We start from the raw sequence: 17774 nt of genomic DNA on the forward strand, positions 1-17774 counted from the left end.
CTGTTGGTGGGAAGGCAAGCTGCTGCAGCCACTCTGGAAAACAGTATGGAGGTTCCTCAAAAAGTTGAAAATGGAGCTACCCGACGACCCAGCAATTGCACTACTGGGCATTTACCCCAAAGATACAAATGTAGTGATCCGAGGGGGTCACTACATTGGGGGCAGGTGCACCCCAATGTTTATAGCAGCAATGTCCACAATAGCCAAACAATGGAAAGAGCTCAGATGTTCATCGGCAGATGAATGGATAAAGAAGAAGTGGTATATATAAAAACAATGGAGTATTATGCAGCCATAAAAAAATGAAATCTTGCCATTTGCAACATCATGGATGGACCTACAGGGTATTATGCTAAGTGAAGTAAATCAATCATAGAAAGACAATTATCATATGATCTCCCTGATGTGGAATTTAAGAAACAAAACAGAGGATCATAAAGGAAGAGAGGAAAAAATGAAACAAGATGAAACTAGAGAGGGAGACAAACCATAACAGACTCTTAATCATAGGCAAACTCAGGGTTGCTGGAGGGGAGGGGGGTGGAGGGATGGGGTAACTGGGTGATGGACTTAAGGAGGGCATGTGATGTAATGAGCACTGGATATTATATAAGACTGATGAATCACAGGCTTGTACCTCTGAAACCAATAATACATTTATATGTTAATTGAATTATATTTTTTTAAAAAAAGTGACATCTCCTTTCACATACCTGCCCCTCTCCCAATCCGTGCGTCTCCTGTTGGTAATACTGTTAATACTTAGATATGTGTCTCTCCAGAATTTTCTGTGCATTTGCATCTATAAACACATACCTAGTTTTCTTTCCACAAAAATGCAGTCACGCCATATGTATTGTTCTAAAATACAATGTCTTGGAGATCTTCCTGTGTCAGGGCAAAGAGAGCTCCCTCACACTTTTTAATAGCTGCAGAGTATTCTATAATTTGCATCCTGCTTCACTTATTAATCCTCTTCCCACTGATGGGCTTTCAGAATGTTTCCAGCTGCTGAGCAATGCTACAGAGCTCACACACCTTGGCCTCACAGAAGATCCCTTGATACATGGACAGCCAGATAAGAGGCAAAGTGGTGTGTCCTGGGAGCACCACCTCCCTGCCCTGGTAGCCCATGGCCCCAGGGATGGGCTCAGGACAACATCTGAAAGGTTCCTCCAACCCTGCCTGACCTCCCTTTACCCCCTTGTTGTTCAGACAAGTGTAGTTGAGGCTGAAAATGAGCTGACAGAACTGACTAAGGCTTCAGTTAAGATGAAGATGTTGAAGCTGAGTAAAATGGTTGGATCCAATGACCCAATACCAGAAGGAATGTGAAGACCAAACATGTCAACAATAGACACAGAGCATTTAAAGCCAATACAGCAAACAGAGACATATCAGCAGAATCCAGACTAGTCAGACATTTCTGCCTAGGCTGAGAGAAAGGTAGAAGGGAGAGGAAAATCTGAATTCCCTGTGTCTTTATTCAAAAGAAACTGTGTTCAGCTGGAGGTTCCCAAATTTGCTTTGAATTGGCAAGATCAAGTTTACCACTATCACTGAAAAAGATCTGAATGTTGTGTGAGTTTCCTAGGGCTGTCATAACAAAGCACCACCAACTGGGTGGCTTAAACAACAGAAATTTACTCTGACAATTATCGTTCAATTCTTGAGGCTTGAAGTCCAAGATCAAGGTGTTGACATGGTTGCTTCTTCTGAGGGCCCAAAGAAAAACCACCCCATGCCTCTCCCTAGCTTCTGGTGGTTTGCTGGCAATCTTTGGCCTCCCTTGGCTTATGGAAGCATCACTCTGACCTCTGCCTCTATCTTCACATGGAAGCATCACTCTGACCTCTGCCTCTATCTTCACATGGAAGCATCACTCTGACCTCTGCCTCTATCTTCACATGCTGCTCTCCCTGTGTGCACGTCTGTGCTTAAATTTCCCCTGGGGATAAGGACACTCCTATTTGATTAGGGCTGTTGCTAATGAACTCATTTGAACTTAATTACCTCTATAAAGACTCCATCTCCAAATAAGGTCATATTCTGAGGTACTGGGAGTTAGAACTCCAATATATCTTTCTGGGGGGACAAAATCCAACCCATAACAAGTGCTAAGATCAGTTAAGGAGAAATAAAGTTCTACTTTCATGCACTTGAATTATGTATATTGAATTTTTAACCCCCAAAACTAGTTCACTTGCATAAAGAAGTGGGGTACTAATGGAGATGACTGTCCTTGAAGATGCTTGACCTATAACTTAGAAAATGTTTTCTCACAAGTTTGTCTCTAAATTTAGCAGCATTTGGGGCCTGGGTGGTGCAGTAGGTTGAGCGTCTGACTCTTGGTTTTGGCTCAGGTAGTGACCTCAGGGTCATGAGATCCAGCCCTGAGTTGGGCTCCACACTCAGCATGGAATCTACTTGAGATTCTCTCTGCCTTTCCCTCTGCCCTCTCTGCTCATGTTCCTTCTCTCTCTCTGTCTCTGTTTCTCTCTCTCCCTCTCAAATAAGTAAATAAATCTAAATTCAGCAGAATTTGCAAATAATCCCCAGAAAACATATCATCTCACCTTTAGAGGCAAGACCCTCAAGTCTCTGAGAGGGACACCATTGGCCACCAAGTGTATTGGAGAATCAGCCCTATGAGGCAGCAGGGTAAGTTACCAGTTGGTGGGTCCTGCACTGCAGAGGCACCAGAAGAGATACCTAAGAGCAGCCAGCGGGCCCTCCCCCATTGTCCAGGGAGAACATAGATACCTAAGAACAGGGAGCAGGACAGAAGCCAGGAAGCTTAGGTGATGGCTCTGTTTGGCATACAGCCTTCCCAGGACGCTTCTCATGATTCACTTTTCTGTTCATCTCAGGAAGAGCCAGAGAGTGGCCTCAGAAGGCAGGCTGAAGGCACCCTAACGGTTGGTCCAGGTGCCCGTGCCAGCATTTTGAATGGTCAACTAGAAAGCAGGCAGGATTTATCCCAAACTCAGAGAGGAAGACACTTGTCAGAAGCCAATTCACTCTCAACTAGTTAATACCTGAAGTGAGATTATCAACTTGGCAGCATCGAGCATTATGTGGAGCTTCTGAACCTGCCATTCTCTCTTGACAGTTTCTATTAAGACATCCAGTTAGGGAGTTGGTTATGGAGCTTTGTTGGAGGCTGTTGTCTTCTCGTATATGTCAGAGGTTGACTGCTCTTTTTGGGGGTTAGGGAGTGGAGTAGGGGGTGGGGAGGGGGGTTGTCGGCACAGCATGTGGTGGGACTGCCAAGAGACTGCAGCAGTACATTGTACCTGAGAGGGAGCTTGGAAAACCTCTGTGACAAAAGCAACAAGAAACACGGCGACACACCACAGGGAGTTGGTGAGTGGTTCACACCTAACTGCTAGATTGGATTTATTCCAAAAACCACAAATTGCATATCATGTGCATCGCAGGCTGGAAGTGCTGGAAAAGCAGCCTCAATGATGACTGATGAAATGTGGTAAATAAACACCCTACTCCCTCTCTCCAACTGGAAGAGCCCGTGCTGGCTGTAGAGTTCCCCAGGGGCATAAACTCCAGTTGCCCATGGGGTGCCTATAATACCCCTTTGCTTGGCTGCCTCCCTTCCCCCTTTCTCAAAGGGCACATCCTGGCATCACTTCCCAAATGCACTCCTGGTCCCCAAATCCTTGTCTCAGGGAAGACCCACCTAGGATAAACGCTTGCTTAATTGGATGTTCCTATTTCACTGAGATGTAAGCCAAGGTGTGAACACAGATTTGCTGAGAAACCTACCCTATTCTGCACCGTGTGGGCAGAAGACAACCTCTGGGAGGACAGCAAGTGAGAACCATGGTTGGAGGTGTGGAGAAAAGTCGGTGTCACTGAGAAAGAGAGGGCGGGTGTGGAGGAGCTGTTTTTTCCTGCCCCGTCTGCAGCACATCCTAAAATGAGAACGTGGGCCCTCTTCCCTGTGTTCTCCATTTTCTTCAACCCCCATCTCCTGATTCAGGAACATGTCCTGAGCACGTGACTGGCTCTTGCTGGCTTTCTTCTGGATCCAGCTTGTCCATGGGCCTCAGGAGTCTCCACACTCCAGACATCTCCGTGTCTTAAAAGTCTACCCTTCCCCCAGTGGAATCTAGCTGCCCTGGCTGTGATGGGGTCCTCTGCTCAATTCAGACAAGGAAGACTAAGAAGTCCATGAGGCCCTGGCATCTGAGCCCCATGCTCCCGGGACTGGAAGGAGCCCTGTGGCCTCTTCTACCTGGGTCTCAACTGGTTCAGGATCCAGAGGGCAGATGACATGAGTAAGTGGCACTTTTAAATATCACGCGTCACCAGACACGCTACTCGCGTGATGCAACGGCGGGAGGAGAACACTTCCCCTTGCTTCGTTGGCAGGCGAAAGGTTTGTTTTGTAGGCAAACGGTCAGATGGTGGACCTGGGAACAAACTGGCAGCAGGTGGCAGGAGCCACACAGCCCTACTACTCCAGCCGCAAACATCTGGCTTCATTCCAACTCATCTAATGAAGATTCGTTCTCTTCACCTCCCGAACCAGCTGCTCTGGAAAGCCTGATCAGTGGCACAGTAAAGAGAACCACTCGTGTCCCCTTAGCCAGGTCACTTCACCTGTCTGGGCCACGAAGAGCTGCCCTCTTTTCTCTGGCCTTCTTCCCAAGTCTCACCTTGCTCCATCTCCTTGAACAAATATGTTTTCCTGGGCCAAGTCTTCACCTCCCCCTTGGACCTGCACTGCAGCCAGACCCCAAGGTGTCTCACACTCAAACCCATCTCCAGCGACAGAGGGAATCCTAACACCTCTTCCAGCTTTAGGACTCCATGGTTCTGTGTGCCCAGAAACCCCCACATTGAACTTCCTAACACTTTGATTCCCCTAGCCTGGGAATCACTGCCCTAGCCTACCTAGAAGTTGTATAACTAACTATAAATAATTCCCTGAAAATCCACTGCAGAGGTGAAACCCTCCAGGCTCCAGGGAAGACCCCACTGGCCACGAAGTCCACCAGAGAAGAGAGCCTAGGAGGCAGCAAGGTAAGGTATCATGTGGTGGGTCTTGCACTACAAAGGACGGGGAGCCGAGCACTGTGTCACCCAGAGAGGCAGAGGCAAAGGTGAAGGCAGGCCCATGCTCCCCAGGGGAACTCTACTCCCTCTGGACTTATCGGAAATTCATTTCTGTGAGAATATGGGAGTAGGGGGGATGTTCCATCACAGTGAGATTCATATGAAACAACTATTTCTAAGCCCCAGGCATTGGCCTACATAACACAAGTGAGGCTGATTTGTGTTAGCACGAAGGCAGCTAGACAGTCATAGGGAGCTCATGGTCATAGGATTTGACCAGAAGGATATTCTCCCTCCTCCTGGGACTCCATTCTCTATAACCTGACCCTCCAGGAAGGCCACCAGGCTTTCCACTGGGGCAGATCATGAGGGAGGGCCTAACCAGAGCAGAAAGATCAGAATCACTGCAGCAAAGAAAGGATACCAACCAACTGCCTCTTTTATCTTCATATTAGCCTTTTGAGGAAGTTCAAATTCAACATAGCAGATGTTTTACCTCCAAAGTAAATATCTCAAGCATCATTTTTGTTCTTCAGTCCAAATGCTCTTGGACAGTGATGTCCACCTGGCCTGGGATCTTTGACTCTTCTGCTACCCTTTCCACTGGGGTTGGAGGTGGGGGGGATTGAAACTCAGTACTATACTTAGCATGCCATTCTCTGCCTCAAGTGTAGTTATTTGGGCTCATATCTCACCCTCTCTGGCCAGGGGTGAGAACCCTGGGCTGAGACTGAGGAACCTGGGTTTGGTCTCAGCACTGAAAAGCTACAGATCAAGGGGAAATCTTTCACCTGTTCTAAATCCCACTTCCCCACTTCAGAAAATAGATGGATAAACCAAGAAATCTCTGAGGTTCCTTCCATCTCCTAAAATATCTCCATTCTTATTCAATTTAAAGATACACAATGGTTTCATTGCGTGTATAGGCCATATTCAAGAAGGGGGTAAGAGAGGCAGATGGTTGAGAATAACACCTTTTCAAGATACCATTAAAAAGTAATTTATATTTCAAGACTCCCATTCTGTCTTCTTGGAAAGCCTGAAAGAAATTCCTTCTTTTATCCGGTTGCCAGACAACCTTTCTTTGAGGCTTTCATTTCCCTTTTTTTAAAAAGAAATATAAATCTGGCTTTGGATACCTGGTTAGGAGTGAAAACTGACATCAGGTGTCCCTCAGCAAGAACATGAATTACGGTCGCCTACCAATAGTGTGACTGAAATTGAAAGAATTTAAGGAAAATGCTTTAAGGCAGATGATGAAACTAAAAATGGCTAGCAGACACTGGAGGCTAGAAAAAGTTATAGAAAGATTGATAATTAAATAGTGTATTGTATTTAGTGATTCTCCATTTTGCAAAAATGTCTTCCCAAGCGGTATTTTATCTTCATATTAGCCTTTTGAGGAAGAACGGCAGATAGTCCCTTTTTAACTGGTGAGCAATTACACCCAAAAGAATAAATTACTTGCCTTAATTTTCCTATCTGACTAATGACAGAGCCCAGGTTTTCAGCCTCTAGCTTGACGCTTGACTTCTGGGAGAGCATCTATAGAAGATAAAGAAAGGGCATTTTCATCAATTAGCTTCCCTCAGACCAGCAGCCAGGAAGGGCCAGGACAGAGAAAGATAAGAAAACAATAAGCGGATGAGGCAATGAAACTCTAGGCAGGAAAATCCAGGGTTACTTTTGGAGAGGTCAAAAAGAATCACACTTCTCTTATCTCAAGTCCAGACCCTGGGTGACCAGGGCACCCCCACTTGTCAGGAGTCAACACAACACAATGTTTTAGAAGGAAACAGAAAGAAACTCAACTGTTAAGATCCTAAAATTAGGGTACAGCCAAACTCAACAGAGCCAACTGTTTTGTTTCAGGTTCCTACCACTACCCTACCAGTCTGCAGAAATAAAGACCACTTGTCATATTGTAATGTATCTGTTTGTTTGTCTACCTTCCTATGAGACTATAAATCCATTGAAGGCACAGTCTGATGAATCATTCAGTGAGGTTTAAATTGGCAGTGAGAAATCATGTCCACTTAATCTGTAAGGTTATGTGCTTGATATATTTGGCCAAGAATGCTGGAAGCTTAAAAGCACTGAAATGAAAGTCTAGGGGTAGTGGTCTTAATATTACATACCTACTAGAGTTAGAGACTCATTCTTTCACTCAGTTGTGGCAACTAAAATCACAGTGAAAAATTCTCAAGAGACTTTCTCTGCCAAGACCAACTGTTGTCAAGATCAATTGCCAATTTCATTTACCATCTTAATTTAAAATTAAGAGTGGAGACTTTAGAAAGAGGTCAGCATCATATCACTGTATGATTATCATAACTAGTGCTGTTCCTAAATGGTATTATTATCGTGTAAATTCCTTTCAAATACATAAGCTAACACTATATCTTAACAAATTAACAAATAATTCATTGGTCATGAGAACTTTAAGGAAATGCTATGTAACTCACAATAAAAGATATGTAAGAGGTGATGAACAAGAATATTAAACCACTTGCAAGGCGCCTGGGTGGCTCAGTCAGTTAAGCGTTCATCTCTTGATCTCAGCTAAGGTCTCAATCTCAGGGCGATGAGTTTGAGCCTCACATTGGATCCACACTGGGCATGGAGTCTACTTAAAAAAAAAAATTAAACTACTTGCTATCAAGTATTTAAGTAGTACTGATGCCTTAAAACATAATTCATGAGTTGTGTTTCACACAAACTTTAAAAATGGGAAAATAAGGGGTGCCTGGGTGGCCCAGTCGGTTAAGCATCCAACTCTTGATTTCGGCTCAGGTCATGATCTCAGGGTTGTGAGATCCTGAGGTGGAGCTCTGCAATGGGCTCCGTGCTCAGCAGTGAGTCTGCTTGAGATTCTCTCTTCCCTCTCCCACTGCCCCCTCTCCCTGCTTGTGTGCATGCGCTCTCTGTCTAAAATAAATAAATAAAATTTTTTAAAAAGGGAAAATATTTTATAAAGGCAAATAACTATACAATTAATGGTATTATACATAAAAAAGTCAGAAAAAAAATAAAGAAAAAGTGCTGGCAGGCGCAGCGGGACAGCCACCCAGAGCAGAAGCAGAGGAAGCCATTGTGGGCAGTTTCTTATGGTGCCAAGAGCACCTGAGGGGCTGGGTGTTGTGAGGCTGCCAAAGCCTCATCTCTTCACACCTGGGACTTGCATCACTATTCAAGAACGTATGCAAGCAGTGCATGCCTTTGATAGGAAATACTTCTGGGTACCCATAGTCCTTTTGGTTCTTGAGTCAGACTCAGCATCAGCAAGACTGCATCCAGAGGTAGAAGCAAGGTGAGATGGGAGGGCAGCAAGTTAAGGCAAGTATCCAGCTTTTTCTGAACAATACTCTTGCTTCCAGGTGCCCAGTGGGCTAGGCAGTCCATTTCCCTGCCATTTCTTATTCCTCATGCTCCCCAGGGTCTATAGAATGTCTAGTCCATGGTTTGTACGTTAGGTGCATTTTTAATTGACTACCATCATTGTCTCTTAGTTGGGTTTCCATCTAAACGCCTCTTTTCTCCCATTCTAACTGCACAAATATGAGTTTTGGGGGGAGACCTTCACTGACTTGAATGTTGACCCTGCTAATAGTGGCTTAACCTAGGTCTACAAGCATTGATTCAATTTCTTTTTCTATTATGCCACATAACTCCTCTCCTAAAAACCCACAGTGGTTCCATGTGGCTTAGCACATCAAATTTTGATGTTTCTTCTGCTCAGTCTTCTCACCCATATGCCTCCTATCTCCCCATCTTTTTCCCACATTCACAGAAGACTCTCTTTGCTAATCAAGCAGACCTGCTGGTCATCTCAGAAGCCTTCTCAGAAGCCCCTGGCCAGACTTTAAAATATTCCCCTGCCTCTTTCTACAAATTCATGTCTCTTTTCCTTCCTTGGAAACCTGTATCAGACTTCACCTCTTCCAGGAAGCCCACCTAAACTAGTACCACTTCCTTCCATTCCACTCTGACTACTCCCCCATCAGGATTTCCACAGGGCTTATATTCTCTTTGTGGGTCATACTGGCTGACACGTAGTGGGCACTGAATAAAAAGTTGTTGAGTAAATGAATAGATTCTATGGATTCAGCCTCTTAGCCATCTCTCACATATGTCCCTTCCTCCTTATTCCCACTGTCACTGCCCCACATGTGACTCTCATCATTGTTCCCATGGACCATCAAAATAGTCTCCTAAGAGCTTCCTCTCCCTTCCCTCCTCCCTCTATTCAGACTCCATAGTGCCACCTAAGTGAACTTTCTGAAAGCAATCTGATCACATCTCCTATTCTTCATGGTTCCCCAAAGCCTTTGGGATAAAGTGAAAAGATCTCAGCAACACTTTCAAGGCTCTTCACAATCAAGTGTCAAATAATTCCTCTGGTCTCCATTACTTTCCACTATTGATATGTCCATATTTGAGTTAACCCTTCAGCACAGGGTGTATGCCTTGTCAGTGCTACTTCTTTTGCCAGAACCATCCTCCCCTCTTCTCTACCTGATAAACTTTGGCTTATGTTTTAGAGCCTATCACAGATGTCACCACCACAGCCCAGATGGCTGCCCCACCCAACCTTGGGGCTAGCCCTGCTCTCTTTCAGATCCCTACCAGTTTAGTCTGGGGGTGGGGTAGGGAGGGGCAGAGCACACTGCATTATAATTGCGAGTTTGTGAGCCTCCTGAAAGCAGGACCAAATGTTCCTATCTTTTGCATCCAGAGCCCCATTAGAGTACTTAGCTTCTAGGATGCTCTTAGTATTGCTAAGTGAACAAAGCATTTTGTTCACACCATGTTAACATGCATTCACTTGGAACCATACACTCTTAGAGCTGAAAAGGATATTATATCAGAAAATATCTTTTCTAACCTGCTCATTTTTCACATGAAGAAACTTCAGCCTATAAGGATTTATGTGACTTGCCCAAGATCATAAAGACACAGCAAGGGGCATCGACCCTGGTCACTTGATTTATACCATCTTCTGCTTATTGTACATATAAAGTCATGATGCCAAAAGACGGAGTAAGTGCCCCAAGTCGGGGGAAAGCATCTTCTTCTTTCTTTTGCATTTTCAGGAGGGCTATATATCCTCATTTGAATTCAACAACTATGACTGAATGACATTGACAGACCCAAAGCTCTGCTGTGCCATTGTGCAATTACCCTTTGATACCATCTGGAAGCACATTTTAGTTAGTCTATTCAGTTGGCTTGAATTTTAAAAATTCTTCAGATCCACTGCAAATCTTCAAAACCCCTCGTAGGACCATGTATATTAAAAGATTTAATTTAAATAATTATGGATACTGACTTCCTCTAATACTCAAGATCAAGTTACAAAGTTCCCAATTTATGCAATTAATCTAGACAAACACCAATGTCCAGCTCTCCCATTCAGACTCTGTCCCACAATATGACGCCAAGGACAATTTTCACTTCTCAGATGGGAAAAGTCGAAGAAAGATGGTAATAGTGATGATCACAGTAATAACAGACACGTGGAAAAGCAAAGAAAATGACAGTGTCAGTCAGTGGGAAAATAGGGCTCTTGGATTCTTCTATCTTTTCAATATTCTACTGTACTCGAATACAAAGAGAAATGTTCCTTTGCAGAAAAGAAAATTAGATGAATTCATACTTTACTCTTTTCAGCTATGCAAGGCAATGTGCCCTCTAATTCATCACTATCTCCTATCTGTTGACACTATCCGCCATGACTCTGTAGCCTTCTAACAACAGAGTGAGTGTCTTAAAAGGTTCCAAGAAATTTGTTCTAGTAAATACACAACAAAGATTTTTCAATCATTTGCCATAGAAAGGGAAATGCCCGCTTTAGAGAGATTTAGTAGTTTTTAACAGAACATTCGTGCACTAATGTATGCACAGCCTGTAAGCGAGGAGGTTATCTTCACACTCCTACTAATACACTCCATTTCCACTCCTTTGTCCTGCCTACAGTTAAAACAGGCTTCGGTAGTCACATTACTGTCATTCCGTGCTATCTCAAAGTTAAATCATAATGAGCTTTGAGATTGTTAGTTGTTTCTCTCTTGTTTCTGCAGAAATGCAGGCTCCTTTTCCATTTTGGAGGATCTAAGCCTCCAGGTTTCTATGATTGCCTCTCACGCCTTCTCTCTTCTTTTATTCTCTTCTCTTCTTTGGCTCAAAAGCAAACTCATTACCAAACCAAATGCATAAGCCTCCCACACAGAATCTGGAGGAGAAAGACATCCCATTTAATTCAGAGGAGCCATTTCAGAGGCTAGCTGTGGTCCACGGCTTCACTGGCCGACAGGACACGTCAAGGATAACCTGACTAAACACAAGATTGTCTCTCCGGGGACTGCTCCATCATCTGAACAAAGTCACTGACCTAGAAGAGCAGCTACTTTTCCTGTGGAGTACTCCAATCCCAAACAGTTTACAATTTAAAAATTAAAATGATTATAATAATAACAAACTCTTATGTAAGCATTAAAATGTGCCAGGTACTCATCAAAGCACTTAACATGTATTATCTCATTGAATCCTCACAACCCTGTTGGGTAGATGCTCCCATTACCTTTGTTTTACAGATGCGTAGAGCAAGGCTCAGAAAGGTCAGTAACTTGCCCAAGGTCACCCAGCTAGTGGGTGGCAGATGCAGACTCAGCTTTAAATGTTCGGGTTCTGGGATGCCTGGATGGCTCAATTGGTTAAGTGTCTGCTTTTGGCTCAGGTCATGATCCCAGGGTCCTGGGATGGAGTTCTGCATCGGGCTCTCTGCTCCGCGGGGAGCCTGCTTCTTCCTCTGCCTGCCGCTCCCCCTGCTTGTGCTTGCTCTCTCTCTGACAAATAAATACATAAAATCTTTAAAAAATAAAAATAAAATAAATAAATGCTCTGGTTCTAAGTTCATGCTTTTTACCACTACGCTATGCTGCCTGGAATTAAAGGATAAATGTACCCATTGATAATATTCCTCTCACCAAAAGTGCCATAGAATCCATTTGGAAACACAAAATTTTATAATAGAGATAGTAAAAGTAATAAGAACAAGAAAAGAACAAGAAAGGTAACGAGGAACATTTATCGAGGGCTTACTATGTGTCAGATACAGCTGTTATTATTACTTCTCATTTTCCACATAAGGAAACAGGTTAGGGAGCTCGCCCCCAAATCACAGAACTAGTAACCGTCAGTCAGGAATTGAATTCATATACCCCGACTCCTAGGTCATCTCTGTCTCTTTCTTCATCTTCCTTCCATAAATATGAGGATCGTGAGGCACAGAGGGGTGTAGTGTGTTATACAATACACTAGCCTGATTTAATTCTTTTCAGAGGTGGTCTTTGAAAACTGCAGGTCTTCTAAGTCTCAGCCATGTGCTTCTTCTCCGATGTTCCTTATCAGTGAATGCCACCCCTCTGATCACAGAAGTCCAAGTTTGACACCTAAAATCATTCCTAGTTCCTCTGTGATGTTTGGCACCTTGCAGCCAATGTGTCATTATGGCCCACTGAGTCTGCCACCAAACCCTTTTTGAACCCATACCTTTGGCCTAAGGGATACTGCTTCATGTAACCATTTAAAGGCCTTCACCATCTTATCTCAACTTTCTTTGCCAGTATCTCACCATCACAACTGGCCCCACCCAGTACACACTCACTCACACACACACACACACACACACACACACACACACACACATACACCATGAATTGCAATGTAGTCATGCTAAAGCTACATAAAAGCCATGCTTCTTCACACCCATAGCTTTTGCAAACACTGTTCTCTTTGCAGGCAATACTCTTTCCCAACCTTTCCATTTTGTAAACTCCTATACAACCTTTAAAGCCTTCCTTTGGGGGCGCCTGGGTGGCTCAGTCATTAAGAGTCTGCCTTCGGCTCAGGTCATGATCCCGGGGTCCTGGGATCAAGCCCCACATCAGGCTCTCCACTCGGTGGGAAGCCTGCTTCTCCCTCTCCCATCCCCCCTGCTTGTGTTCCCTCTCTCGCTGTGTCTCTCTCTGTCAAATAAATAAATAAAATCTTTAAAATAAATAAATAAATAAAGCCTTCCTTTGTTTTGCCCGGCAGAGTTAGTCACTGCTTCCTTGGTACTTCCATGTCATTTTTATAGTATTTATCACTCTGTGTTGTCACTTCTTATCAAACTATAAATTCTGGGAGGGCAAGAATTTTGTCTTAAATTACTTTGCATCTCTAGTACTTAACACCATGTTGCTTCATACTAAGATTCAATAACTGAAAGCTGAATTATATTGAACTTGTCTCATACAATGTAGCTGACCCTATTAGTCTAACTCCCTCCTACTCACAGTGGGATCCAACAGTTAAGTCTCTATGTGACTAGTATTTGAATAACATTTCAGAACAAATCTCCTTTGTGTTTAGTGATTATTGACAATAATCTGGAACTTACTTTCCTTTCTCACCCAGCCAATATAACTAAAGTCACTCTTCTAAAATTTGTGGGAGTTCAGAAATATGAAAAATTTTGCAACCAGGTATTATTTATTTAGGTATGCCCAACAGGAAGATACCATGTTAAGGTAAATTTTATTTTCTTGGTATAAAACAGAACAATCTATGAAAAATTAGAGTCATATTGAATATGATAAAGAAAAAATATAAAGTTCTTTTTCAACAATTACAATAGAAATATAAATACACCAAGCTGAAAGTTTAAAGTGGCCTTGGAACTCCAACTAAATTAATGCATACATAAAAAAACAATATATTTCCTCATCAGTTTACACAAGATAAATAGCAGAAGGAGGTGATAGTGTTTCATACTTAGAGCTGTTAAGGCCCAAAAAATGTTTTTTTAATTAGTTTATGCTCCCAATTCCGGGTGGGAGGATCAAATAGCTACCTATTCATTTTAAAGATGAAGAGAATAAAGCACAGAGGGTTAAATGATTTGCTGAAATTACCCAAACTCCTATCTTCTGGTAGTAAAATAGTAGGAATCATTTATTAGGGCTTACTGCATGATAGACAAAATGCTGAGCATTTATCTGAATTGTCCTAGGCCCCATATCAGTACCATGAAGTAGGTGCTATCCTATTTCCTCAACGGTAATATCTTTTTTTTTTTTTACATTTAACATCTCTAAAATGGGTGAATTTGGGGGCACCTCAGTGACTTAGTCAGTTAGCTTCTGCCTCGATCTCAGTGCCCTGGGATTGAGCCGCATCGGCTCTGTGTTCAGCAAGGAGTCTGCTTGAGATCTTTTCCCTCTCCCTCTGCCTCTGCCCCTAGCACATGCTCTCTCTCTCAAATAAATAAATAACAAATAAAATAAAATGGGTGAATTTTTCAATCACTGTTGTATCACAGTTTGATTAGCAGCAATTTTACTTCCTTAGTTGTACACAAAAGAATGGTGGCATCCTAAAGCTAAGAAAATACAGTACTAGCCCATTTCTGCAGGTGAGCAAACTTGGAGCTTGTCCAAGGTCAAACAGCTAGTTGGTGGCAGGGTCAGGGTTTGAACCCAGGCAGTTTGACTCTAAACTCACCTGCTCACGCTCAACTATCCATGGTACCGCCTCAACAGCCGATCTGCACTCACAGAATCTGACTTGTTGGTGTGGTAATGGATGCTCTACATTGGCCCTAGAAGGCAGCAGTCTCTTTGGCTACCAGGGTCACTGGGAAGAATAATGTATGATGAGTGAATGAAAAATCGAGTTTCCCTTAACAAGTGGCCTTTGATTTCTCTGGGGGCTCCTGCAGGGATACAAAGCATCTATCAGTAGGAAAGTCCTGTGGGAAATGCTCATTCTTCCTAGAGGCTGGAGTTGGGCTGCAGCATCTTCCAGGGGGTGCCATGGGGTCATCCCCCAGTTCTGCATCTCCCTCTTACAAAGGCAGCCAAGTGAGAACTCACCTCTGATGAGATCATCACCTGCTGCTTATTCTATTTCCTAACAGAAAGCCTGATTTTTCCCTAAACTGTGAAAATCCCTCTAAGACCATAGTTAAGTTTCCATTATTGGTTGTATTTAAAAAACAAACTGGCAAGGCTTAAACTTGGCAATAACAAAATGGATATGTATTTTTCATTAATGGGAATTAGAATGAAGTTGTATGCAGGAACTGGAATGTGTCAGCTGCTGAGAGAGAGAAGCAGTTGATTTGGACAGCAGTGTGACTAACTGGGTTTTCTTTTGTAAAGGAATTAGTTTGTATTGATTCATTTATGTCTGATGTAACTCAGTAGTCCTCCCCCTGCCTGCAGGAAGCCTGCCTGGACTAGTAAGTGATAAGGAGCTGGCAGAGCACCTCAGCTCTTTGGGGCGATGGGTACCTCTCAGCTGAATCAAGTGCAGGGCAGGCGTGACCAGATCACCCTCGTGGGTGTCCATTCCCTGCTTAGACACAGGCCAACCCTGTGAACCATCCCTGCTGGCTGGGATATGAAAGCTCTAACACCAGGGTTGCCCTAAAAAATCACTAGAGAGAGCCCAGACTCTGAGCTACTCTGAGCGACAAAGTTTGTACTTCCTTGATTCAGTAAACCAAACAAAATAGGGACCCGTCCTATTTCTCATGCAGGGAAAAGCTCATTCCCCCTCTGGATTCAGGCCTTTACTATCATTCTTATCTCAGGTGGAATAATCTCTCTAGTGAACTTGGCACTAGAGTTAATGGATGAAACAAAACAAAACAAAAAACACCAAAAAACATGCAGGCAAAGCATCCAGGACAACTTTTAGCATGGATAGTACTTTTCAGAGAGAATTAGAAGGGATGAATTTCAGATATGGTTTTGCAACTAATTAGCTAACTGTCTTTGGTCAAGTGACTGAACTTCTCCGGGCCTGTGTTTATTTGTGACATTTCCTATATAAAATGACACCAGTAAATTTATCATCCCTAGAGCATATGCAGAGTCATTTCCCCCAAGAGACTAACAGTTTGCACTAAGTTATCCACACTCTTTTGCCCAGAAATCTCTGTCTTAAATACACACGAATACCAATACATGGACAGCAGTGAATTTCTATAGCCATGAAAAGCATTTATTTTAAAAAATAATAAATTAATTAAAAAAAAAAACAGGCTCAGAGAAATTGGGTAAAGTAGCACATTAAGTAGTGGGAGTGAGATGTAAAAGAAGAATGGAAACCCTGTTTGGGAATCCCATGGAATTTGTAGAAAAATATGGAGACTTTTAGAGAAACTACTAGAGAAGGAAAATATAAACTTTTTGTGCCAAAACAGGTGGTAGACCAGAGGCAATTTAAGGAAGCTGTCTTGGGAAGGGAATGTCCAAAGAAGGCCAACCCTAGGTAAAGTAACCAGAATGGTAGAGCATAAGATAGGGTGACAGTTCAGGGAGCAGTTCAAGGGAGCGCAAAAGGAACAAGTTCATGCCAACACTCAGTGAGCAGTCTTAGGACTCAAACATAAAGGGCTTTATCATCTCACTGACCACAACCCTGCTCTTGGCAGTTGTAATTTCAAATAAGTAAGAGTCTGTATTTTTTTTTTTTTTTGAGAGAGAGAGGGAGAGAAAGAGAGAGCAGGGGAGGGGCAGAGAGAGGGAGAGAAAGAATCTTAATCAGGCTCCACACCCAGCATGGAGCCCCATGTGGGGCTCCATCTCACAACCTGAGATCATGACCCAAGCCAAAAATCAAGAGTCGGATGCTGAATCAACTGAGCTATCCAGGCGCCCCAAGGATCTATACTGATTAAAATTCTTTGGTTGCAAACAACAGAAACTGACTCAAGCTAATTTGAACAATAAAAAAGAAATTCGGGGAAGTACATGGGCAAATTCACAAAAATTAAAGAAAAGCTGAACTTTAGACCTTAGAACAGTCAGAAATAAGAGCAGCTGGGGAAATCTTAATAGCAAGACTATGGGACAGTCACCTCAGGTCACTCCTCCAACCACTTCCCATTCTTATGTCAATCTGTTTAAAGTTTAAATTCCTGAAGAGAGTATCTGATTGGCCTACATTTTCATGTGCTATGTGCATGCAGGCAATAGTGCACCCATGCATGCACATGCTAAGAGAGAACCTATTTGAATTGGAAGTCTCAGCAAGAGTTGCTTGCAGTGTGGGAAGAGTCCTTTACCAGAAGAAGAAAGGATCCAGAGCAGGCAGAAACAGTGGATGTCCACTGAAGGGTCCCATACCAGGAGTTCTGCAACAAGACTAAGAGGGCTGATGGCTTTCTGGGAGCTACCTGGAAAGTTTGTAAGAGCTACTGGTTATTCAGAGTTGAAAGGAAACCCATGCAAGCAAGTACTCAGTAATGAGAGAGGCTCATGAATCCAATATTCAGAACAGGACTGATAGATATAAGCCTGGACAGTGTGACAAAATTTCATTTAAGCCAGGATCATCTCAAGTATTTTCTGCAATGGTGGGTTTCATCCAGAACCTGGTTTCCAGCCTGGTGCCTCCAGAGAGAGCAATAGAGTGGGATATGAGCTGTGTAGGAGTTGGGTAATTGAAAAGAATAGTAAGCCTTGCCAATGACAAGATAAAAAGTTGAAACAATTAGTTCTGCCCTTGGAGAGTAGGTGGGCCCATAGCCAAACAGAACAGGAAGTATCTCTGGGAGCCTCTGGTTGTGCCCCAATGCACAGTAACAGATTCAAACACACACACACACACACACACACACACACACACACACACACACACAC

The sequence above is a fragment of the Callorhinus ursinus genome, unplaced genomic scaffold, assembly GCF_003265705.2.
Source record: "Callorhinus ursinus isolate GAN/ISIS: 27379988/994484 unplaced genomic scaffold, GSC_fseal_2.0 scaffold8, whole genome shotgun sequence".
In the NCBI taxonomy this organism is placed as follows: domain Eukaryota; kingdom Metazoa; phylum Chordata; class Mammalia; order Carnivora; family Otariidae; genus Callorhinus; species Callorhinus ursinus.